Source organism: Muscardinus avellanarius, assembly GCF_963383645.1.
Source record: "Muscardinus avellanarius genome assembly, chromosome: 5".
Classification (NCBI taxonomy): domain Eukaryota; kingdom Metazoa; phylum Chordata; class Mammalia; order Rodentia; family Gliridae; genus Muscardinus; species Muscardinus avellanarius.
Window position 1 is genome coordinate 14,462,501 of NC_137790.1, and position 25,304 is coordinate 14,487,804.

Genomic DNA, 25,304 nt, shown 5'->3' on the forward strand with positions numbered 1-25,304 from the left:
CTTGGTGGCCCCAGCACCGGCCTAACCCCTCGGCAGGCTCTTATCCTGGCCTCGGAGGCCCAAGTACCGGCCTTGCCTCATGGCAGGCTCTGATGCCAGCCTCGCTGGCCCCAGCACCGGCCTAACCCCTCAGCAGGCTCCGGTCCCGTCCTCGGGGGCCCCAACACTGGCCTTGCCTCACGGCAGGCTCCGATGCCGGCCTCGCTGACCCCAGCACCGGCCTAACCCCTCAGCAAGTTCCGGACCCGACCTCGGAGGCCCTAGCACAAGCCTTGCATCATGGCAGGCTCCAATGCCGGCCTCGCTGGCCCCAGCATCGGTCTAACCCCTCTGCAGGTTCCAATCCCGGCCACGGAGGCCTCAGTAGTGGCCTTGCCTCACAGCAAGCTCCGATGTCGGCCACTGGCCCCTGCGCCCGCCTAACCCCTCAGCAGGTTCCGATCACTGTCTCTGTGGTTATTATTTCAAAGGTTCCAGTTGTAATGTATCAGATCTCTGCCTCCCCCGAATATTGGCCACTGGCATTGCCACTGCCTCCACCGTTTCAAATCCTTCTCAGGCTCTTTTTCCTCTCTGAATGTTGTCCAGTGTTCCGAAGCATGCGTGATGGTAGCATTCGACATTTGGTGTAATTTCTCCAAAAAAATAAAGTTGGTAAGATCCGGTTTCTGCTTCTCCTGAATACAAGTCTCCACCACCATAGCGAAGAACTCTTTCAACACCGCATTTCTCCTTGGTCTCCGCTAAACTCTCTCCTTATATGTGATGTCTGAGATTCTTAACAATATAGAGAAATAGCAGTCCTCTTTCACGGCAAATTTTTCCATAAGTTCCAGTGCATTTAGATAAGTTTTTTCTGCATCTCCAGTGTCCTGGCATCCATGACGGCTTTCTTACCACCTCTCCGATGTTTTTCTTTATCTTTTTCTGTTCTGGGCCCAGTTTCTCCAGGTGTCTGACGTGCTACTCGCAGTTCGGCCGGGACCCAGAGTCCCGCGATCCGGGCCCCAGCTGGCGTGCCCTGTGCTCGACCCCCGCCCAGAACCCAGCATCTTACTGGGCCTGGTTTCTCCAGGGGTCTGGCGTGGTACTCGCAGTTCTGCCTGGGGCCCAGAGTCCCGCGACCCGGGCCCCATCTGGCGTGCCCAGCCCGTGACCCCCGCCCAGAACCCAGCGTCTTACTGGGTCTGGTTTCTCCAGGGGTCTGGCGTGCTATGCGCAGTTCGGCCGGAGCCCAGAGTCCCGCGACCCGGGCCCCATCTGGCGTGCCCCGCCCGCGACCCCCGCCCAGAACCCAGCGTCTTACTGGGCCTGGTTTCTCCAGGGGTCTGGCGTGCTACTCGCAGTTCTGCCTGGGGCCCAGAGTCCGGCGACCCGGGCCCCATCTGGCGTGCCCAGCCCGCGACCCCCGCCCAGAACCCAGCGTCTTACTGGGCCTGGTTTCTCCAGGGGTCTGGCTTGCTATGCGCAGTTCGGCCGGGGGCCCCAGAGTCCCGCGACCTGGGCCCCATCTCTTGTTCCCCAATTTCTATCTTCCACATATGAAAGAAAACATAGAACCTCTCACTTTCCTAGACTCACTTATCCCGATTGGTATAATATTCTCTAGTTCCCCTGAAAATAAACAGTATTGGCTGTGAGGGCGATCTGGCTGCGACATCTGTCACCCCACTGATCCCCAGGGTGGATTTGGCTGATCTGGCTGGCTAGGCAGTGTCCCCTTCCTCCCTCACCCTCCATGTGCGTCCCTTCCGAAGCTGCGCGCTTGGTCTAAGAGGACGACCTTCCCTGAATAGAGGAGGACCGGTCTTTGGTCAAGGGTATAACAGTAGCTGCAATCCCCTGCTAGAACCACCAAACAAGCTCTCAAGGGCAATTTGTAGGAAAACGTAGGGTAGTCAAGCTTCCGAGACTCCAGACACATCCAAATGAGGTGCTGCACGTGGCAGTCTGCCTTTCTTTATAGAAAGAAAAAAAAGAAAATAAAAAAATTAAAAAATAACAAAGTTTCATTCTTTATGGCAGAAAAAATTTCCTTGTATGTATATACCAACATTTCATAATCCATTCATCTGTTGAAGAACACCTAGGTTAGTTCCATAACTGTGAATTGTACTGCTACAAAATGGGTATTATTGTATATAATGCAAGTATTATTCTGACTCTAATTCTTCCTCTGTACAGTATTCTGACTTCAATTTCCTTTGGAAGTTTATATCAGGATGGTAGAGCTAGTTCATATGGTAATTCCATTTCCAGTCTTTTGAGGAACCTTCATACTGATCTCCATAGCAGCTGCACTAATTTGTAATCACACAAGTGGTGTATGAGGGTTCCTATTTACCTACAGAGTGATTTTAAACTTGGTAAATACAGAGTGAAACAGAAGTTTGAATAAATTATTTCTATTAATGCTTTCAAAATATGCTATCTTCTATTGTACTTTTCTAAACAATGAGGCAGTTTAAAGAATTAAACAAAAATTTGAAGAACTGTTTTTGTTTGGTTGTTTTGTTTGTGGTGCTGGGGATTGAACATAGGGGCATTCTACCTCAAGCTAACCCCTAACCCTATATTTTATTCTTTATTTTGAAAAAGGGTCTCATTAAGTTGTGGAGGGCCTCATTTAGTATCTGAGGTTGCCATAAACCTGTGATCCTTCTGTCTCAGCCTCCTAAGGATATTTGTTTTTTTTTTTATTAAATTTGACTTTGATTATATAATTTATTTATTTCTATGTAAGTCATCTGACTGGGACTCTTACCAGTAAAATTGATCACATCCTAAGGAGCAGTCAAATAAGAGAAAACCAGCTGCCTAATGATTTAAATACATGTAAATGTAAAATGTGCTCACCCATTCTTTAAGCCTCTGTCGAAAAGCTAACATGCCATTTCTGATGTGATTTTTATTTTTCTGAGTGTTGGCCTGTAGTTAGTGTATTAGAATCTGGAAAAGTAAAAGATGACTCAGCAAAGTCATCTTGAGGGAAATTGTGTTTATATTTTATTTCATATGGTCAACCCTGCTAGAATTTCCATTCTTTTTTTTTAAAATTTATTTCCTTAATCTTGGTACATCTTGCTTAACATCAATGACTATTTAGTTTACATGGAGCCAAAACGTAATTTATATTTCCATTACAAAAGAGAAAAACTGAATAAATTGAAACTTAATTAAAAAGTTGGGGAAAGTATTGACCATTTTAAAAAACTGATTAAGTATAAATAACTGTATAATATATAATTGATATTGGATGATTCTTAAATAGTAAATAACTGCAGTTAAATTATGGACTAGATTCTAAATGAGGCATAAACACTTTGATTCCATTGACTATGATAAATAGAATATTTAAATTAGTTTCAAAATCATTTAAAAATGGTCCACTTTTTATTAAAATTCTATTTAGAGAAGAATCTTGGCATATATTTAACATCATAGTTTAGATAATATTGATAAACCAATAGATATATCTAATATTATTTAGCAATGTTAGGTAATACAGTAAAAATTTTTCTGCTTATTCAGAAGTTGAATTTGGTGGTTAAATTCGTTATCAAGCCAGGCATAGTGGTGCACACTTGTAATCCTAGTACTTGGAAGACCGAGACATGAGGATTGCATGTTTGAGACAGCCTCAGCAAGTAGTGAGACTCTCATCAACCTGGAAAGACCCTGTTTCCAAATAAGAAAGAAAAATAAATCTGAGTGTAGTTCAGAGGTAAAATGCCCCTGGGTTCAACTCTCAGTACCACACAAAAATTTGGGGATCTAGTTTAACAAAGATTTTGATGACATTTATAGGACCATTTAATTATAGGGATTAAATGGTATTAAGCGGTCAACCCCAGTTTTAAAGAGTAATGAATATACCAAAGAATAAGAGGGTTATTTGTCACCATGCTCTGTAGTGGAGTATATAAGTCTTTGGTAGATAGTACCAGCCATTCTTAGGAGATGTAGTCTTTGCTACCTACATGTTCAACTCTCAGTGAAGTGTCCTTTGGCTTCAGTGAAAAGAATATCAACTCTGGATTCGACTGGGTCAGTTATGCAAATCCCCTGGATACAGTGTTGGCTCTGCATATGGTAGCTCTGAATATGGTACTCACCAATGGGCTATGGAGTTGGATGATATAGTGGCTTCCAGCCATTTGACTACAGACTTTATCCAATATGCCATCTCCATTAATTTCTGGCCATGTGAACTGTGTCACAGGTTTTTTTTTTGACAGCTTTGCAAAGAATAAAACTTGAAGTTTAAATTTTCTATGTATTGAACTGTGCAAAGTTCAGTGGTCATGAACTGTATAGGCTAAAGTTCAATAGATGTCTTTTTTAAAAAATAAATAAATAGAATACTGTAGCTTATTTTAAGTTCTCTCAGTGTATTTGATTTTCATGTTTCCCGCCTAAAACTTTGGGTGTTTTCATTGATTTTGTATTCTAGTAAATATGCTTATAAATGTAATCTTCACTTTTGTTATTGTTTGTTTATTTATTTATTTATTTATTTATGGTACTGGGGTTCCTGGAAGCCACCCAGCTTCTCTTGATTTATTGATTGTGTATTTCCCAACCTTTGCAGTGTGGTAGTGATTTTCTATTCTCAGTACTCTATCTACTAAAGAAATATTGATTTAAGCCGGGCATGGTGGTGCACGCTTGTAATCCCCCGGCTTGGGAGGCAGAGACAGGAGGATTGCGCAGCTTCAAAGCCAGCCCCGCTGGCTTAAGAGACCCTGTTTCCAAATAAAAATATAAAAATGGGTCTGGGAGTATAGCCCGAAGGTAGAAAGGTTTCTAGGAACCCCAGTACCACCAAAAAAGAAGAAGAAGAAGAAGAAGAAGAAGAAGGAGGAGGAGGAGGAGGAGGAGGAGGAGGAGGAGGAGGAGGAGGAGGAGGAGGAGGAGAAGGAGAGGAAGAGGATGATGATGAGGAGGAAGAAGAAGAAGAAGAAGAAGAAGAAGAAGAAGAAGAAGAAGAAGAAGAAGAAGAAGAAGAAGAATATCGATTTAAGAAAGAATCACACCGACCATGATGAGTTTACATGAAGCTCTTTTTGCAGTCTTCTTATCCACACCTTATATCCTTGAGTAAGGAATCTTGTTAAAATCAGCCCCAGTCTCTCTAATATTCAGAGTGTTATGTGCCTCAGCAAAGAGATTTAGCTTTTGAAGAATACTCTTCACTGTCCTGTTGTCTTTATTCTGGCTCTATGTTTACAGTCCCACCTAGAGTCAGGATATAGAAGCTGTGTTAAAATTTATAGCCCTCTTCATACTACCATCTGCAATTACATGGATGAACCTGGAAAACATTATGCTCGGTGAAATAATACAGATGCAAAAAGACAAATATTGCATGATCCTGCTTGTATGTGGCTCTACAAAATGTCTAAGAAATGAGAGTAGCTTGATAGACAGAAAGGGGAAATAAGAAAATGAAGGTGAAAGGGTACAAAGTTGTTGTTTTGAAGAATGATAATTCTATTTTGAGTGTCTTTACCATGCACACATGCAGAGGTACCGATGTGTGGTGAATATATTAGGGGCTTCTCTGCGGTGACTACTTTACTGTGGACATGTATAGTCAAATACCACACTGTGCATCTTTAGCGTTTCCAATAAAATAAACATAGATTTCAAAAATTGTAACCCTTATATGACCACCATATTCTGTATTTAGCGTACTTTTTCATTTTATGGCTTATTTCTTGAGTTTTTGCATAAGTTTAATGGCTAAAACATGATCAACAAAAAGAAAAAGCTATGGATTAAAATAAATCACAATGACGATCAGGTAGTATTTGCCTCACACAGCCGGCTAAGCAAAAGCTATTCTCTTGAGTATGCTCAGTTGACTACATAAAGGAAGATGAAAAATATATTTTAAGGTTCTTTAAATATAAAGGGTAAAGAAAGGCTAGTTTTGTTATAGTGAGTTGTATTGCATGTTCTGGCTTATTCTTAAATTATCAAACTTGACCTGGAAGATATGAAAAAAGAAATCACTTTTTTAGAGGTCAAACCACTGTTGAAACTAGTCTCCAGAATAATACTCACATCACTCGGAGTCCCTAACTTCCTCATGAACTTTCATCAAATTAGCTGTTCATGAAAAATAATCTTCTTAGAAATTATCATCATCATTATTGTTAAGTATCACTTTAAGGACACTGTTAACATAAAAATGAGTTTCTAAGGTTTATTTCTAATAATCTTTTCAACTCAAGCCTACAGGGCAATATTGAAGCACAACCTCGTATACATTTGTATAGGTACCAAAGTAATGTAATACAAATCAAATGCTTTTTCAAAAATGTAACTTTATCCAAGGGTATAATCTGGACCATCTAAATGAATGGAGAATTTTCATATTTATAGGGACATTCACTATCAAGCTGAGTTAAAACATTTTTAAAAGGTCAACCCAAAACTTATTTTTTCACAGTAAAATTTTTTAATTCAGCTTTTTAAAAAGCATGCATATGTCTATGTAACGGTCATAAAACATACTTAAGATACAGAACATTTCCATCATCCCTCAAGTCTCTCTCAGGCTGTCCCTTGAAATCATACCCTTTTCATTAACTTTTCGCAATCACTTTCTATCCTGAAATACTTCAGTTTTTTCTTTTTTACAAAGAGGTAGGAATGGAATGACACAAAATGTAACCATACGAACAGGCTTTTTTTGGGTTTGTACCATGTAGATTTTGTTAACGTTCTTAAATCTGTCTTTGTCTAAGAACAGGCTCAGAACAGAGTTACTTCCAGAATTTTGGGGAGGAATTAACATTAAGGATGATTGGTCTAGTGTTTGAAAGAGAAGAAATGTCAAGATAGGGAATTTGGTCATTCTAAAAATGCGTTATTACCCTTGATGAAAAGTATGTGATATTTATTTTATAAAAGCCTGGGTTCTGCAGTGTGTATGTATGTGTGAAGGGATGCTAGGGGTTAAACCCAGGGGTGTTCTACCTTCAAGCTATACCCCCAGTCCATTTGTATATTTTTTGTGAAACAGGGTCATTCTGGGTTGCTGAGAATCTTGCTAAGCTGCTGAGGCTAGTCTTGGTTTGACATCCTCTTGTCTCAGCCTTCCAAGTATTGGCATTACAGGCATGCAGTACCATGCCAGGCTCAGGTTTAGCTTTTAAAGAATGCGTATTTTAGAGATACTGCTGCTTTAGAGTTGGAGATATACTCATTCATTTGCATTATTTTTTGTGGTACTAGAGTTTGAACCCAGGAATATTCTACCTCTGAAGCTATACCCCAGATTTTTTTATTTTGAAAATGTCTTGCTAAGTTACTATGTGGTAGCTTTGAATCTGTGATTCTCCTGTCTCAGCATCTCAAGTACTGAGATTATAGGCATGCACCATCTGCATTTTTAATTGGCACATTATAATCTCACATCATAATGTAGATCATGTTGACAAAGGCGTATATTCACACAGTAATTGGTGCCCCCCTATTTCCCTTTCTCCCAGTACCAATTGTCTAGGTTAATGAAGTTATATTCATATATATACATATACATACATGTAATAAAGTTATATTCATATAACTTCTCCAGGGCATGTTCCCTTTTCATTAGCCTTTGCACTCTAGAACTGACTGGAGATAGATGACTCTTGTTCTTTTCTCTGAGAACATGAAAGCAGTGGTACATCGGCAAGAGTTGGGTGTCCTGTCCTCACCCCTACTTGAGGCCCTTTTCTTTCCCTTCCCCTTTCACTACCACCACACAAATGTCTTCCTTTTTCTCAAAGTTTGAAGACTCAGGCTTCTGCCTCTGTTAATGTTCCCAGATGGGTGGTGAATACATCAAAATGTAACTCATCGATTCAGGTGTTATGGTCAAGGGATGCATATGGTTGCTCAGGGTACCAGTTATTTTCCTGAAACCTTAGAGAGCAGTCATGCAAGAAGAGAATGCCTTTCTCTTTGGGTTAAACTAGGTAAGAGAAAGAAATGTCACAATGAAGACTTTGCCTTACTGAAGTCAATGTCCCCTGGCAGGAAGTGGCCACCCACTGCACTTGTCAACTCTGTTCTTCTGTTCAGAGCCTTTGCAGTCTATATACTATCACTTCTGGTAATTTCTTGGTCCTCTCTGGTACTCCATTTGAATCTTGACCTTTCCTATAAATAAGAAACCTGTGAAAAAAATCTGTAAAATGATTTGTGGATGTCAATGTGTAAATAAAAACACTGGAACAGGAAAAAAAAGAACAAAATTATGTCATTCGTAAGAAGATGGAAAGAATTGGAGAATATTATGTTAAGTGAGATTCACTATTTGCATTTTAACCAGTACAACACAAATCCCCAAGGGGTGGTATCCTAATAACCTTATAAAAAATACAAATCAAAATAAAGACATGGACAAGATCTACGCATTTTTCCAAGTTTGCAAAATCGAGGGATATTACAAGCCTCGAAGATTCAGAGTAGATTTTTAGAGACATTTTAAACAAAGTAACTGGAAAACATTCAATTTAACTGGAGAGGAAAGGGCCAAGAATATGAAGAAAAAGATAGAGAAACACTGGCTGAAAAAAATATTGCTGGGGCTAAATCAATTTCACATTAGGAATGAGTCAGCAATGCAATCTATAATTAAACAGAAATCTGATATAAATATGTTACTAGAAGTACAGCATATGGTAGGCAATAATTAATCCTTCTGCTATATGGCAACATCCAAACATTTATTAGATTATTGGTTCTGCTTATCATCTGAATTTTACTCAGGCTGTAGGAATTTGAGAATCTAGAGAAAAAACATTAGAAGTTATAAATTGAGCCATTGGAAGAGATCACAGGAATTTGTATTGTGATTTACTTTTGTAGAAAAATTAAAATATTCTATTTTTCTATTCATAATTTATCTGTTGCAAACAGCATAAAAACTAAAGCTAGAAAGAACATAAATACTATTTGGTACTTAGCAATAACCAATATTATTATTTTCTTGGTGAAGTAATAAATAATAATTATAATAGTATAAGGGATGTTTTTACATCTAATGCATTGTTTTGAATATTATATTTAAATTGTAAATTATTTGAAAATATAATTTTAATGACTGTATTATTTTGTTATACTTAAATACAGCTTGTTTTATTCAGTTATTCTTAGTTTTACATATTTAAAAAGTTTTTAATCACTTAGCATTTGGAATAATGTTTGAATGCATTAAATGTCACTAAATAAGAGCTGTTATTCTATGAGTTTTTTCTTTGTTTTATATTCTAATTGGAGCCAAGATATTAAATAAGAGATCAGAAATAGTTTTAACATTCAGAATATATGTTGTCCTCCAATGTCAGGCCATTGCAATGAATATAAACTCTTTATTTCTTGCTATATCATATAGAACCGTGGAGATGCCTTTCTTAAGCTGCCCACCTCACTTACCCTATTTTATAACATTTATTGGTAGTTAAAATATTTTTTATAATTATTACAATTATTACCTTAGAGATGATCATTTTTAAACAAGCAATTAAAAATTTAAAAGCAGATAAAAAATAAAGCCTTACTACGTCTAGTTTCTCTTATGCCTTGACAATCACCTTTAAGTACATGAGACATTTTTTCTTTATACTTTTATTGGTCCATAGGGCATTTTTTCTTTAAATACGTCTATTGGTGCATTGTAATTCTACATCATAGAGTGATTCATAGTGATATATAAGTACCCGCATAAATCACTTGGTATATTTCCCTCTGTACATTTTTCACACTTGATCGCTTCTCCTTAATAATTTAATTGTACATTTTTACTTTCTCAATTTCATAGAAGAATTTATTGACTCTCTATGATGTGAAATGAGTATTTATTTCTTCTTTTTATATTTTTTATTGGTGCATTGTAGTCATACATCTTAATGGGATAAAATACTTGGGGAGACATACATGCACACATCATCCAATTCCAATTAGCCCTTACCTGATCCCCATCCTACTCCCTCCTCATCCCTCCTTCCCATGCTTGGCTTAGTGATTGACATGTTTGTTTAAGTACATCATGTGCTTTAGAGAGCTTCCCTCTTCCCCCTCCCATCCCTTCAGTTAGGTGGCCTTATTTGCTACTCTATAGGGTATCCTTCTTCATCTAGAGTTCTTCTTGTTATCCATTACTCCCTAGCTTTCGCATATTAGGAAAAGCATCTGATTATTTTTTCTATATAATCTTCACCCAAGACACATGTAGTTACGCTCTCCAAATCTTTCTGTGTGGTTATACTATAGGGGCACTTACATGAGAACAACTCTTTAAATGACACCCTAAATCCATGGTGTATTGAAATTGTACTTCATTCTGGTGAGGCTATGGAGAAGTGGTAACTCTAATTCACTGTTGATGAGATTGTAAAATAGTGCAACCAAATAACCATTCTCATCTCCAATCTCGGAATATATATATGCTTAGGATGGAACCCAGGGGCATTCTACGTCTGAGCTACATCCCCAGCCCCAATTTTTTTCTTTATTTTGAAACAGTGTCTTACTAAGTTGCAGAGGGCCTCACTAAGTAGCTAAGGCTGGCTTTGAACCTGTGATCCTTCTGTCTCATCCTCCCAAGTACTGGGATTACAAGCCTGCACCACCACACCTGGTGGAAATATATATATATATATATATATATATATATATATATATATATATATATATATAATTTTAACACTGTTAGATCATCGAGTTCAGATTCTCCTGATTTTTCCTTCAAGAATCACATTGCAATTCTGAGAACAAATTTACTTAAAGTATTCCTTTTAAAAGCTTCTTGCCACTCCTCATGGCCTACATCAGCTCAAATGAAGCAAAAACACAAAACAAAAAACAAAACAAAAGACGCCAGCAACAACATAAAAATAGTACCACTGTCAAGAGGATGAGAAGAGAAGGTGATAAAATGGTATTGACCTTTCCCATAAACTGACTGGTTGGCTGAGCTAAACACTGCTTTGTCAGTCAATAAAACAGTGAGGACAGCACTCAGGGTAACATGACATCCAAGTTAAACACACTTCATGGGAGGTGAGCAGCAATAAATATTTTTCGCTGACTTCTCTAGAAACAGAATTGAGTGAGAAAGTAAAGAAGAAATGCATGCGACAGTTAAGGAAGAACAAATTCAGATATTTATCCAAATGTTACCTATAATTCTACAAACATTTTATGCCTCCTCATATTTGCTTGAAATGCTATCTAAAATAAGAGGTCAAACTGGGCGTGGTGGCACACGCTTGTAATCTCAGCATTCGGGAGGCTGAGACTGGAGGATCGCTGTTCATGGACAGCCTCAGCTACTTAGTGAGGCCCTCTGCAACTCAGTGAGACCCTGTTTCAAAATAAAGAATAAAAAATAGGGCAGGGGGTGTAGCTTGGAGGTCAAATGCCCCTGGGTTTCATTCCCAAAACCTGCAAAAAAAATAATAATAGGTCAATATTTAAATAGCATTATAGTTACAGTTTGGAATATGCCCTAAAAGCCCTTGTTAAAGGCTTGGCTCACAGTTTGTGGTAGTGCTCCTGGGAGGTAGTGGGACCTTTAGGAGGTGAGCATCCTGGGAGGTTTTAGATCATTGAAAGTCTTCCCTTGATGGGGATTGTGAGACCCTAGACTTGACCTCTCTTTCTTTTTCCCAACTCAGTCACTAATGAGGTAATGTTGCCACATGCTACCACCATGATGTACTACTGCCTTGTCAGTGGCCCCAAAACAAAGGGATTAAAGAAATCCCTTTAGTGGAAATTCTTTCTACTATCATGATGGGTTAGCCAGACAAAATCCCACAATCTTCAGGCTCTCACATGTAGATATGGTTTCTTTGGAGATCTCTAGTTTACAAGAATGAATACACTTTTCCTTTATAATTCATTACCTCACAGGTTCTTGAATAACCATTTTCTTTTCTAGAATGGAATAAACTTCAGCATCCTCTATTTCTGTTTTTTAGAATAGACATACCAAGGTCCTTGTTTACACATTTAAGCAGACAGAACTGGAGGAAGTTTTTGTTATAGCAATTCCACTTGATTACTTGTCTTCCTTCTGAGTTTTCAGCAGTCAGTACTCAATTATCTAATAATACTATTATTTTCAATGATCCACCAGTTGTTAATTTGACCAAATTGTCATAAATTTGCAACGATTTGGCAAAACAATGCATTACCTAGATGATCAGTCTTTCACAATATTCCTTTTTAAGAATTATGCCAGCAATGATCTGAATGCTAGTGTCCCCACGAAACTCACATGCTGAAACGATAATCTCCAAGGTGATGACATTAGTAAGGGGAGACTTCAGGATGTGATTCGGTCGTGAGATCAGACGCCTTGTGAATAGGATTACTTCTCAGATGGACCGAGGGAGGTGTCTTGCCCTCTCTCCTCCAAAGGAAAACACACCGAGAAGACAACTATCTATAGTCTACAAGAAGGCCTTGCCAGAGCCACCATGCTTCCTCTCTGATCTTGGACTTTTGGTCTCCAGAATGCAATAAACAGAAATTTTATAAATAACAGAAGAAATAATGTTCCTAAGATAGCTGGTTTGTTACACATTTATGGTTTTACCAACTGATGATGACAGATTTTGCCCAGATTAATTAATGACAGTTTGGTCAAGGGTAACCCTGGTACCCTTTAACTTAGACTCTGCTCAGGGAGATTAAAAAAAAGGAGATAGGTCTCCCACTACACATAAAATTAGGAACTATGCATTTTACATTTTAAAACTAACAATTATAAAAAAATATGGACAGATTTTAATTCTCTAGGACACACTCATAATGTTCTCAAATGGCATGAAAGGCAGAAAGAAAAGTATGGGAGTGATCATAGGTTGATAATTTTATTTAATGATGGATCATTGCACAGGTTATACTTAGAATTTCACAGAAATGAGAAAGCCTATCAGTATCTGAGGGACAAAATTTATTCTGAATAAAAGATGCAGCATGTTCTAGATTGTACTTTAGGAACATAATGTACTGCGCTGATATTCTATTCTAGGACAAAATTAGCAGAAAAGGGAAGAAAAATGTATTGGTTATTTATTTATTTATTTATTTATTTATTTATTTATTTATTATTTTTGTTTTTGGTGGTACTGGGGTTCCTGGAAGCCCTTCTACCTCCGGGCTACACTCCCAGACCTATTTTTACATTTTTTTTTTTTAATTTGGAAACAGGGTCTCCTAAGCCAGCACACGCGGCTGGCTTCGAACCCGCATGATCCTCCTGTCTCTGCCTCCCAAGCGCGGGGATTACAAGCGTGCGCCACCACGCCCGGCTTGGTTATTTATTTATTTGTTTTTTTTTTGGTACTGGGGGTAGGCTTTTTACTTCCGGGCTATACTCCCAGATCTATTTTATATTTTATTTGGAAACAGGGTAACACTAAGTTGCTGAGAGCCTCACTAAGTAGCCAAGGCTGGCTTTGAACCTGTGTGATCCTCATGTCTCAGCCTCCCAAGTGCAGGGATTACAAGCCTGCACCACCATGCCCAGTTTGGTTAGTTATTCAAAGAACAAGTTTAACAATTGCTTTGGGCTTCAGTTTCAGCCTTTGGAGTGGTCACTGCCAGTGCCCATTATGTAACCCTATTATTATTATTATTAATTATTATTATTATTATTATTATTATTATTATTTTTGTGTGTGGCATTGGGGATGAAATCCAGGGAAATTCTACCTCTGAGCTATACCCCCAGCCCTATTTTTTATTCTTTATTTTGAAACAGGGCCTCACTGAGTTGCACAGGTCCTCACTAAGTAGCTGAGGCTGTCGGCGAACTGAGATCTTCCTGTCTCAGCCTCCCGAATGCTGGGATTAAAAGCGTGTACCACCACACCTAGCTTATAACCCTATTCTTGATAGCTTTGAAATTTTCACTGTTACAGCAGTATGGAAATGCCACTTATTTAGACATATTGAGATTTAGAGTTATTATCTGAACATTAAATTTCAAATATAGGTAGGCAGTGCAGAGGTAAACTGAATTGCTTATATTGAAATGCTTATATATATTAAAATGTCTGCTAACACATTCATGATAATAAGATCAATGCGCCATAGTCACTAGTAATGATTGTGAAAGTTCTTGATTTTTGGATCAAAATCCCCAAACGGATGCACAGGTCCATAAGTAGTTAAGTGCATTGATAATCCAAATAGCCTGAGAATATATGTTATCGATATCAATGTTTCTTAAATTTTAACATCATGTGAAATTTTGGCCATGAGTCAAGCTATTTATTGGTTAGCTTTTTGTAATTTTCACAAACTTCAGAAAAACAACTTAGAGGAGGAAAGACTTATTTTGGCTCATGGTTTCAAATATTTTTAGTTCAGCTGCTTCGGGCCATCATGGCAAAAAAATGTGAGGAAGGAAAGGAAGAAAGCTGCTCAGCTTATGGCAGCCAGAACTCAAGAAATAGATGATAGGTAGTCACATAGATGAGAGATGATAGGTAGGTAGATAGATATATAGATAGATAGAGAGGCCAGGGACGAGATGCAACCTTGCAAGGCATGTCTCCAGCAACCTGCTTCCTCTAACCATGCTTTGTCTATAGTTTTCATCCCCTCTGTAGTTCCTTTAAATTATGAATCCATCAAATGGCTTATTATACTGACGAGGTTATAAGTTTCAAGATCAAATTGCTTTCCCAAAGCCCTACTTCTTCTACACATTGCTGTTTGGGGGATAAATGCTTGACACATGAGCCTTTGGGGGAAAATCCTGATCCAAACTATGACAGATGAGTTCAGTGGATCTGGGTCAGAGCCAGATACTCCTTATTTACTTCTTTCTTTCTTTCTTTCTTTCTTTCTTTCTTTCTTTCTTTCTTTCTTTCTTTCTTTCTTTCTTTCTCTCTCTTTTTCTTCTCTCTCTCTCTCTCTCTCTCTCTCTTTCTCTTTCTCTTTCTCTTTTTTCTGTGTTTTCTTGTACTGGGAATTGAACTCAAGGGCATTTGATTTGGGAGTCATACCTCCAGTACTTTTTATTTTGAAACAGGAACTTGCTAAGTTGTTTAGGGTTTCACTAAACTGTGGAGGCTGTCCTTGAGCCCACAGTCCTTCTCTCTCAATCTTTCAACTACTGGGATTACAGGTGGTAGTCCCTTTTTCTAATCACAAGAAATTTCCCAAGGTATAATTCTAAATATACCCAATACCCATTAACTTAGATCCTGAGGTATAGATTTTCTTCTAGAAAATACTTAAAAATTTTTCCTGTATTATATTATTGTTTGCCAAATGATACATGATATAATTAAATTCCTATTTCTATACTGTGTAGATAAGACATTTGGACATGCAGAAACAATGAAAAAAATTTGAGGGTTGAGTTAATGTTGAATTGTTCATGAAACCTACTATGATTTTATTTTATTCTTTTGCTGAGAGATCTCTGAAACTCACATAATAAGCAACATTGTGAATCTGTTGGAAAAATATATTTGCAGACAGGAAAAAAGAAAAGCCACACAATTGCCAACGACAATGTAACAAATAGGATGAAGGCTCTGAGTGATTTAGTAATTACGTGCATTATGATTTTTTGTTCTCACCCTTCTGTTTTTCTTATTCAGGACATAATTACAGCACATAGTAGAATAACAGAATTATTGTCTATAATCAGAGAACGAGTGAGCTAATTAAATCATTCTTTATCCAAGGACAAACGACATGCAGAGAATTTTGGAGCTTCCTCGTCATGCTTTACATGATGTTTTAAGCTAGGTGGAAAAGCATTAATCCCATTTTAAATGGTGCTTAAGAACGTTAATATTGCACTTGACAGATAATGTCAATAAAGTAGTATATCTGATTATTGGAAGATATTTAATCTACTTGCTGGAACCAGCTATTATAAGAACCAAAGGCATGAATGTATTTTTTTTGTTTTTTATTTAGTTAGTTTTTTTTGTGAAGCTGAGGATTGTGCCCTACCTCTGAGCTATGCTCCAGCCCTATTTAACCTTTTGTTTTGGCACAGGGTCTCTCTAAGTTGAGGAGGGCCTCACTACGTTACTGAGGCTGGCTGTGAACCTGCAATCCTCCTGTCTTAGCCTCCTAAGTACTGGGGTTACAAGTATATGCCACCGTGCCCAGGTATGAATGCATTTCCTCATCACATCTGCTACCTGTCATTATGCTGTAGAGGAGATCCTGGGCGTGGTGTGCATTCAGTGAAATCTGAGGTAGAGCTAGTGTGCGGGAAGCTCAGCTCCTTTTTAGAGTCTATAAAGTCGTTCCATGATCACACAATGTTTTAAGACAAATTTTCTCTAATTATTGACTGAAGCATCAAGTACAAGCAAAAGCACCGACTACATCTCTTATTTTTTTTTTTTTTTACCTTTTAATGCTTTCACATTTGTGGCCTTGTTCACCTTGAAGGAACTCTTTCCCCCTCTCTGTCCCTCTGAGGCTAACAAATTCCTAGAATTGTTAATCAAGTTGCCCAGAAGTGTGTCTTTCAAATGCCAGAACCCATATACTTAAGTACCTCCTTATTGATCTTTCACACTCTGGGCCACTATCTATGTAACCCTATAATTCTAGGGCCAAGGGCCAGTCAATTAGCAATACCATCTGTGTCCAGGAACCTACTGAAATTATTCAACCTAGCCAAGTCAAAACCTGCTTACCCTACCTGCCCTGCTATTTCCCACAGGAACCATAATACAGGGTTTTTCCCATAACTTCCCATCTTCCTCTGCCTGTGACAGACACCAGTGCTTCTCTACCAGCCCTCTTTGGTGTGGCATACATTTCCACTTTGGGCCTCTAAGGATAACAAAATTTTTCTCAACAACAGTAGTTTATGGACCTGTTGGTTTCATCATGCCTAAATAATAGTAGAGCCTGTATTTTAAAACAGCGAAGATGTTAGAAATTCACTTGCTATTAACATTAGGACAGGAGGTTTTAATTACATCTCTGCAACTATTCAAAAAGCATGATCTTACATTTGAGTTTGTGAGATCGACTCCACAGGGACCAGCACAGGGACAGAGGGCAAATGCACTCCTGGGCCTTAGCTCATAGCTTGTCAGCTGTACAAAAGCTTGGTGTGTGTTTATCTGCTTCAGAGACCATGCACATCACAAGTAAAGGCAAAATATTGAGGAGTCATGGAAACATCAGGTTCCCAGGGTTTTTGACTTGTTAAGCGCCATGGTTTGTGCTTTTCCTCTTAGCCTTTGTGCTCTATTAACAGCCAGAGAACTCATTTTTAGTCAAGGGGAGAGAAGTTTATACAAGTTATGGCATCTCTATTAAAAGACTAATTTGGCTCCAGGCTGATAGATTATATTTCTCAGAAGTTAAAGTGCTTTACAGGGAAGACGGAGAAGGAGAAGGAGAAGGAGAAGGAGAAGGAGAAGGAGAAAGAGAGGGAAGGAGAAGGGAAGAGGAGGAGGAGAAGGAAAAAGGAGGAGGAGAAAAAGAAAGAGAAAGAGGAGAAGAAGAGAGATAAGCCCCAAAATCAAACACGTTTGGAAATATACCCAAAGCCAATTAGTAGTCCTAAAACCTTAGCTTCTACCTTGATAACAGCTCTGCTAATGTGAATAAAATCTAGTTCTTTCCTTTGTCCTGGAAGCCAGCCTGACTCTCTCCTGGGTCAGTGTAGTGCCTTTCTTTTGCTCCAGCAAGAAGCACCTATAAACCCAGCTGAGAGGTGCACATCTGTAATCTCAATACTTGGGAGGTGGAGACAGGAGGATTGTAGGTTCTTAGGCCAACCTCAGCAACTTAATAAGACCCTCAGCAACTTAGTGAGACATGATTTAAAAAAAAAAACACTGAGGATGTAGCTTGGGAGTAAAATGCTCCTAAATTCAATCTCCAGTGCCAAAAATGAAATAAAAATAAAAACAAATTAAAAAAAGGAAGAAGAAGCCTTAATAACTAGTCTTGTTCCTTTGGCAATTGTGTCTCCATCTGATTCTTTTGCTAAACAGCACAAGAACCCAGTGGCCAGCACCTGTCGCAAGGACCACATCTTCAAGTCAAGAATTAAAAAAATCTTCTTTTTTAGATTCAGAGACAGAGAAAGGGAGAGAGGGAGAGAGAGAGAGAGAGGGGGAGGGAGGGAGGGAGAGAGAGAGAGAGAGAGAGCGAGAGAGCGTGTGAGAGCGCTTTATAACCTTGTGTGGTACATTATCTTCAGTATAGTTTATTAGAACTAGCAAAATAACACCTTTCTTCTTGCCAGCATGGGTTGACAGTGAACCTTTGCTTAGAGTTTGTGACCCTATAAAAATCTTCCTTGCACTTTTAGCAGAGTCTTTGTGCCATTATGTTGATTTAAATATAATACTAACTTTTCTGTGTGTGAGGTGGGTACTGGAGATTGAATCCAGAGGCCTTCTACCTCTGGGATAAATCTTCAGCCCCTTCTATTTTTGTTTGGAAACAAGGTCTTGCTAGATTGCTATGTTGCTAAGGCTGTTCTCAAACCTGTGATCCTCCTGTCAAAGCCTTCTAAGTACTGGGATTATAGGCATGTACCACCATGCCTTGCTTAGTACACTTAAAGTGTGAATAACTGAGGTAAAAAGGGATAAACAAGTATTATCAAGAAGGATATTTGCAAAGAATCAAATAAGAAGTTGTCAGAACATCAGTAAAATGGCAGAATAGGAGATTCTAGCCAGACTTCTCCCCCTCTAGTCATCAGTTTTGATAATCAGCTATGGGCATAAACACCTCTTTGGGAACACGGGGATCCATTGGTAGGATTTTAGGAGAATTTAAGAATAGATTCATTGAAGAGGGTAAGAAGAATAATTTCACTTTATCCATAGACACATGGACTATTGGGACAGAAAAGACAGTTCAGAAATAGTCCCATATATAGGGTCAACCCATCTATAACAAGGATGTCAACCATACACAATGGGGAAGGGATAGTCTCCTCAATAATTGGTATTGGGAAAACTGATTATCTTAAAGCAAAACAGTAAAACTGTGCCCCTATTGTACACCACGCACACACATATGTGTATGTGTGTGTATGTATATATGTGTGTGTGTGTGTGTGTGTTTGTGTGTGTGTGTGTGTGATGATTAAAAAATGTAAAAACCTGAAGCCATAAAATTTCAAGGAAAAAATATGGGTAAAATTCTTTGCCATTGGTTCCAGAAATGTTGTTTTGGACATGACACTGAAATCACAGGCAACAGACGCAAAAATGAACAAATAAGTCTACATCAACCACAGGCTCCCATGCAGCATAGGAAATAGTAGATCCATTAAGAGAAATATTTGTAAACCACATTATCTGGTGAAGGATTAATACTCAAGGTATGTGAGAAATTTACAAACTCAGTAAGAAGCCCCCAAATAATTCAATTTAAAAATGAGCAAAGGACTGGAATCTATATTTCTCTAAAGAAGACAAACAGATGTCTAATGGGTAAATGAAATACTAGTAACAGAGAAGTGTAAGTTAAAACCACAGTGGATAACACCTCATACCGATTGGTGTGACAGTATTAAAACATCGGAAGATGGTAGGGTTATTTAAAAGATGGGGAAAATGGCATCCATTTTTAAATAACACCTGCCATCTTTTATATTGGAGGCAGGAATGTCAATTGGGATAGACATTGTAGAAAACAGTATGGAGGCTTCTTGGAACATTAAAAACATATCTATCATAGGGCCTAGATATTTCCTATCTGAGTATTTATCCAAAGGAATTGAAATCAGTATCTTGGCGGTATATCTGCACTGCTGTGCTCATTGAAGTGTTATTTACAATAGCTAAGATATAGAGATGCCTGAAGTCCCCCAAGAGAAAAATGGATAAAGATTGCATGGTGCATGTATGCAATGGAATGATATCACTGAATCTTTAAAAACTAAAGTGAAAGGAAAATCTGCTTTTTGTGACAACATGGATGAACATGAAGGACATTATGGTAAGTGAAATTTCTGTAACAGTAAGATAAGTGCTCTATGATTTGAGTTATATATGGAATCTAAGTAGGCAAACTTTTAGAGAATAGAAAGAAAGGTGGCTACCAGAGAGGGAAGGGAACGCGAGGAGATGTTCGCCAAGGGTGTAAAGTGTTGATTATGCAAGACGAATTAGTTCTGGAGATGGGATTCTCATCATGGGGACTGTAATTGTCAATATTGTATTTTGCACTTGATATTTCTAAGGTTGAGACACTGTGTGTTCTCATGCTCCCTACTACTCCCAGAATTAATTACATGAAGTAAAGGATATGTTTATTAACTTGATTATGGTAATTACTTCAAAATATATACAGATATCAACTCATCAAATTGCACAACTTAATTATATACAACAAAATACTTGAAATTTTATTTTATTATATTATATTTTATTTTATTTTTGGTGGTACTGGAGGTGGAACCCAGGGGCTTTTCTACCTCTGGGCTATACTCCCAGAGCTATTTTATACTTTATTTGGAAACAGGGTGTCACTAAGTTGCCAAGAGCCTCACTAAGTAGCTGAGGCTGGCTTCGAACCTGTCTCGGCCTTCCAAGTGCAGGGATTACAAGCGTGTGCCACCACACCCGGCAAATACTTAGAATTTTAAAAGAATGAGTTGCAGTATCCAATATTCTTTTGGAAAAATAATTGAAAATATTTCTCAAACAAATCCGAATAAATGTTTAAGAAGATGCATAACATCATCTTTTACTATATGATCCTTTTATCTGAAGACATAATAGTGAGTTACTGGAAATAAATGTGGAAATTGTTTTTCTTCTCATTAATATCACTTAAAATATGCGATAAGCTATTGACCATGATATTTTCAACTCCCAAAGTGTGCATTGTTAAATTCTAAATTTCTTTTCTGACCTTAAATTCTTCATCTATGTCCAGATTTCTGTTTTCCAAGTTGATGAAATAGGTTTTAGATGTAAAAAGATATGTCTCAAAGTTTCCTCTCAACTTGATTTAATAACTTTCCTTTCTAACACTGATCATTCTTTGGGGTCCACTAAAACTTCATGTTCTATTCTTAATGTAATTAATCTCCAAATCTTGTTGACAATTCACCCATTGCTCCATCTCAAAATTTCCTCTTTATGCTAAGCTTCACTGCTTTTGGAGTAGTTTAGAATAATCTTCATCTTAGAAAGTTTGTGTTGATTTACTCTTTTCCCAACCTCAAATTCTTCTCCATTCGGTTTCATTTCTATTTTTTTTTTTTGCTGCCAAATTATCTTTTAAAAACATGTATCTGCTTCTGCCATTCATCTTTTAGTAGCTAAGAGAGAAACATCAAATTTCCTAGCACACCAAGCCGGGTGTGGTGGCAGATCACAGTTCGAAGACAGCCTCAGCTACTTAATGAGGCCCTTTGCAACTCAATGAGACCCTGTTTCAAATTAAAAAATAAAAATTAGGGCTAGGGGTGTTGCTCAGAGGTAGAATGCATCTGAGTTCCATCCTCCACACTGCCAAAAAAAAAAAAGCACATCACAATACTACACAAATTGGTTAATGATGTAATGTTGCATCCAAACTGAAATGTTTCAAGCAATGTGAGGGCCTTTTATTAATAATTACACAAAGACCTCAAAGACTGTGTCCAGCAAAAAGTGCATAATAAATATGGGCAACCTCCATGAGACCATCATTATTTTGCAAAACTATTTTGCCTGTCCAGCTATAGCCCTGTGAAATTATGTCACACTGCCGATTTTCTTACTACTTATTCACTTAGTAAATAAATTTGGGGAAACTATTTCCTCTTAGTCTCTACTCTAGAAAAAAATCACTCTTCTTGTAGAACTTACTTTTTAGCTTTGAGGGATTAACAACAAATAAGTAAAAGAAAACATGTAAAATGGTGAAAAGGGCTTTGAAGAACAATAAGGAATGTTACTGAGGCAAAAAAAAATGCCAGGGAGGGGAGCTAAAATATAATTAATATTTTGAACCTAGAGGTGTTATACCTGTGAGCTATACCCCAGCCCTTCTTATTTTTTATTTTGAAACAGGGTCTTGCTAAGTGCTAAGGGTCTCACGAAGCTGTTGAGGCCGGCTTGGAGGGGACCTGCAATCCTCCTGTCTCAGCCTCCCAAGTAGTGGGATTATAGGTGTATGTCACACTTGGCTGAGAGCTAAATTTTTTAATTTTTATTTTTTGTTGGTGCACTGTAATCATACATGTTAATGGAATACAAGATGGTAGAGGCATAGGTGCACACATAGCTCATTTAGCCCTTCCCCACTTTTCAACCCATCCCTCCTTCTCATGTTCAGCTTAGTGACTGACTTTGATATGTTTGTGGATTTACATCTTGTGCATTAGAAAGTTTCTCTTCCACCTCCCACCTCCCATTACCCTCAGTTAGGTCACCTTAACTTTGCATCTAAAGTTTCTCTTTCTTTCTCCTCCAATGACCCATTTTCTCCTTAGCTTCTGCATATAAGGGAAAGTATCTAATTTTTTACTTTTCCTGATGACTAATCTCACTTAGCATAATGTTCTTCAGTTCTACCCATCTCCCTGCAAATGACACAATTTTGTTCTTCTTTATGGCCGAGTAAATTTCCATGTGAACACAGTTTTAAATAAGGGGGTCAGTGAAGTTTTCCTTGAGAAGAGAGCATTCAAAAAACCCTTGTATGAATTGTGGCTGGTGTTTATCCGGGAAAACATTTCAGGCAGAGTAAATAGCAAATGCAGCGGCTAGACTCTGCTTTGTGCTCTGAAAAACCAGCTGTATCATGGCTATCAGATAGAGAAGACAGTGGCTGGGTAGTAGGAGAGTAGGTCAGAGAACCTATGGTAAAGGTTTTGGCTTTTATGTTGGATGGGACTCGTTACAGGGTTTGGAGCAGAGGAGTGACCCAGCCTGACGTATTTTAACAGAATCACTCTGGCTATTACTTGCTGAGATCCTGCTAAGGACGAGGTTGGGCAACAGAAAGACCAGTTAGGAGGCTCTGCAAATAGCTGTGCATGTTGGTAATGTGAATGATGACATATTTCAAAGGTAGAATCACAGATTTTGATGAATGATTGGAAGTGAGGTACAAATGTAAGAGAGGTACTAATTGTGATTCCAAAGTTTAGACTAAATGCCAGGAAAGATAGGACAGTTTTCCTTTGGTCCTAGGACTTCAACCCAGGGGCATTTTACCTCTGAGCTATGCCTTTCTCCCCTCCCTCAGCCCTCCCTTCCTTCCTTCCTTCCTTCCTTCCTTCCTTCCTTCCTTCCTTCCTTCCTTCCTTTCTTTCTTTCTTTCTTTCTTTCTCTTTCTTTCCCTCCTTCCCTCCCTCCCTCCCTCCCTCCCTCCCTCCCTCCTTCCTTCCTTTCTTCCTTCCTTCCTTCCTTTGAAACAGGGTTGCTGGGAGCCTAAGTTGCTGAAGCTGGCCTGGAATTTGCAGTCTTCTTTTCTCAGCCTCCCAAGTACTGGGATTACAGGCGTGTACCACCATGACCAGCTTAGGACAGTCTTAAAGTGCAATAAAACAGACCGTAAAGAAATATGGGATTGTTGGGCTTTATTAGGAGGCCAATAATTTTGGACTTTTTCCTTTGAGATGCTCAGCAGATATCCAAATGAGGATGTCATTTAGGCAATTGGATGTGAGTCCAGGAAGTGATTTGGGCCAGACTTATAATTGTGATTGTCATCAGCGATATAGATGACATTTATTATTTTTATTATTTTATTTTATTTTATTTTTGTGATACTGGGGGTAGAACCCAGGGGCTCTCTACCTCCGGGCTATACTCCCAGACCTATTTTATATTTTATTTAGAAACAGTGTCTCACTAAGTTGCTAAGAGCCGCACTAAGTAGCTGAGGCTGGCTTAGAACCTGCGCAATCCTCCTGTCTCAGCCTCCCAATAGCAGGGATTACAAGCGTGCGCCACCACGCCTGGCTTTATAGATGACATTTAAAGCTAGGAGCCTGCATGAGATCACAAGGGGAGAGAGTATAGGCAGAAAAGGGAAGATATTCAAAGAATTATGGGCTTTTCATGTTAAAATGCCCATAGCATCTTAACTGCATTAAAACCCTCCCCAGTTTTCACCTTCACATACATTTTTCTTCTTCCTAGAATATTTTGATTCCTGGGTCATGAAGTCTTACTCATTTTCTTGGAGTTTTCCAGAACCTTCTGACTTGGCTATAGTCATTCGTATACTTTATCATAGTATCTTGGAACTTGTTCTGGTGTGAATCTCAACTATCCCTGGAAGGCTTGTGTGTGGAAAGCTCAGGCCCCAGCTCATGTTGCTGTGGGAGGTGGTAGAGACTTCAGGAGGTGGGGCCTAGTCGGAGGAAGTTGGATCACTAGGAGTATATCATTCAAGGGGACACTGGGACTCTGCTACCTTCTTCTCTTTCTCCTTTAGTTTTTTTTTTTTTTTTTTTTTTTTTTTTTGCTATGAAGTAAGACGTTTTGCTTCTCTACTTGCTCCCTGCTATGATATTCTTGCCATAGGCCATAACAGCCAAGCTAAGTGACTGAGGATTGTAATTTTGAAGCCATCATTAAAAAAATAACTTTCTTCCATTTAAGGTAAACTCAGATATTTTGTCCCAGTGGCAAGTGGCAGAAAGCTGACTAACACAGGATTGATTACTTAGGTGTTTATCATATGTTTGATTCTTAGGGCCAGAGACTCTTCTGAATTTCCAGGGCCTAACATGTGAATGACATTCAATCGATACATATTGCTTATGTGGGTGTATACATTGATTCATGTAATGCCTCAACTTATCATGTAGTCATAGTGAAAAACCAGAACATAGATTTTGTTTTTATAATCCAGCAGCAATGATGCTAACTATTTAAAAGAATATGGACGTCGGGCATGGTGGCGCACGCTTGTAATCCCCACGCTTGGGAGGCAGAGACAGGAGGATCGCACAGGTTTGAAGCCAGCCGCATTGGCTTAAGAGACTCTGTTTCCAAATAAAAATATAAAATAGGTCTGGGAGTGTAGCCTGGAGAAGGGTTTCCAGGAACTTCATTACCACAGAAAGAAAGAAAGAAAGAAAGAAAGAAAGAAAGAAAGAAAGAAAGAAAGAAAGAAAGAAAGAAAGAAAATGGTCTTGCATGATTGTAGAAAGAGCCCTTTATGTAGATGCAGGAAACATTAGTTGCCATTTCCTTCTCTATTTACTATTTGATTAATCATCTGCAAGTAGTTTGTAGTTTAATGTCTCTAATCTTTGCTTTTTTCTTTTTTGGAAAATAGACTCCATAATTTTTCATTGCCATACTAGGTTACATAAA

At 38.4% G+C, this 25,304-nt stretch overlaps 1 pseudogene across 1 annotated transcript in view; it reads right to left on the bottom strand.

Moving 5' to 3' along the window:
* Positions 1-25,304, bottom strand: part of LOC308263434 (glyceraldehyde-3-phosphate dehydrogenase-like) — a 49,925-nt pseudogene that overhangs the window by 19,579 nt on the left and 5,042 nt on the right. The window lies entirely within an intron of this gene.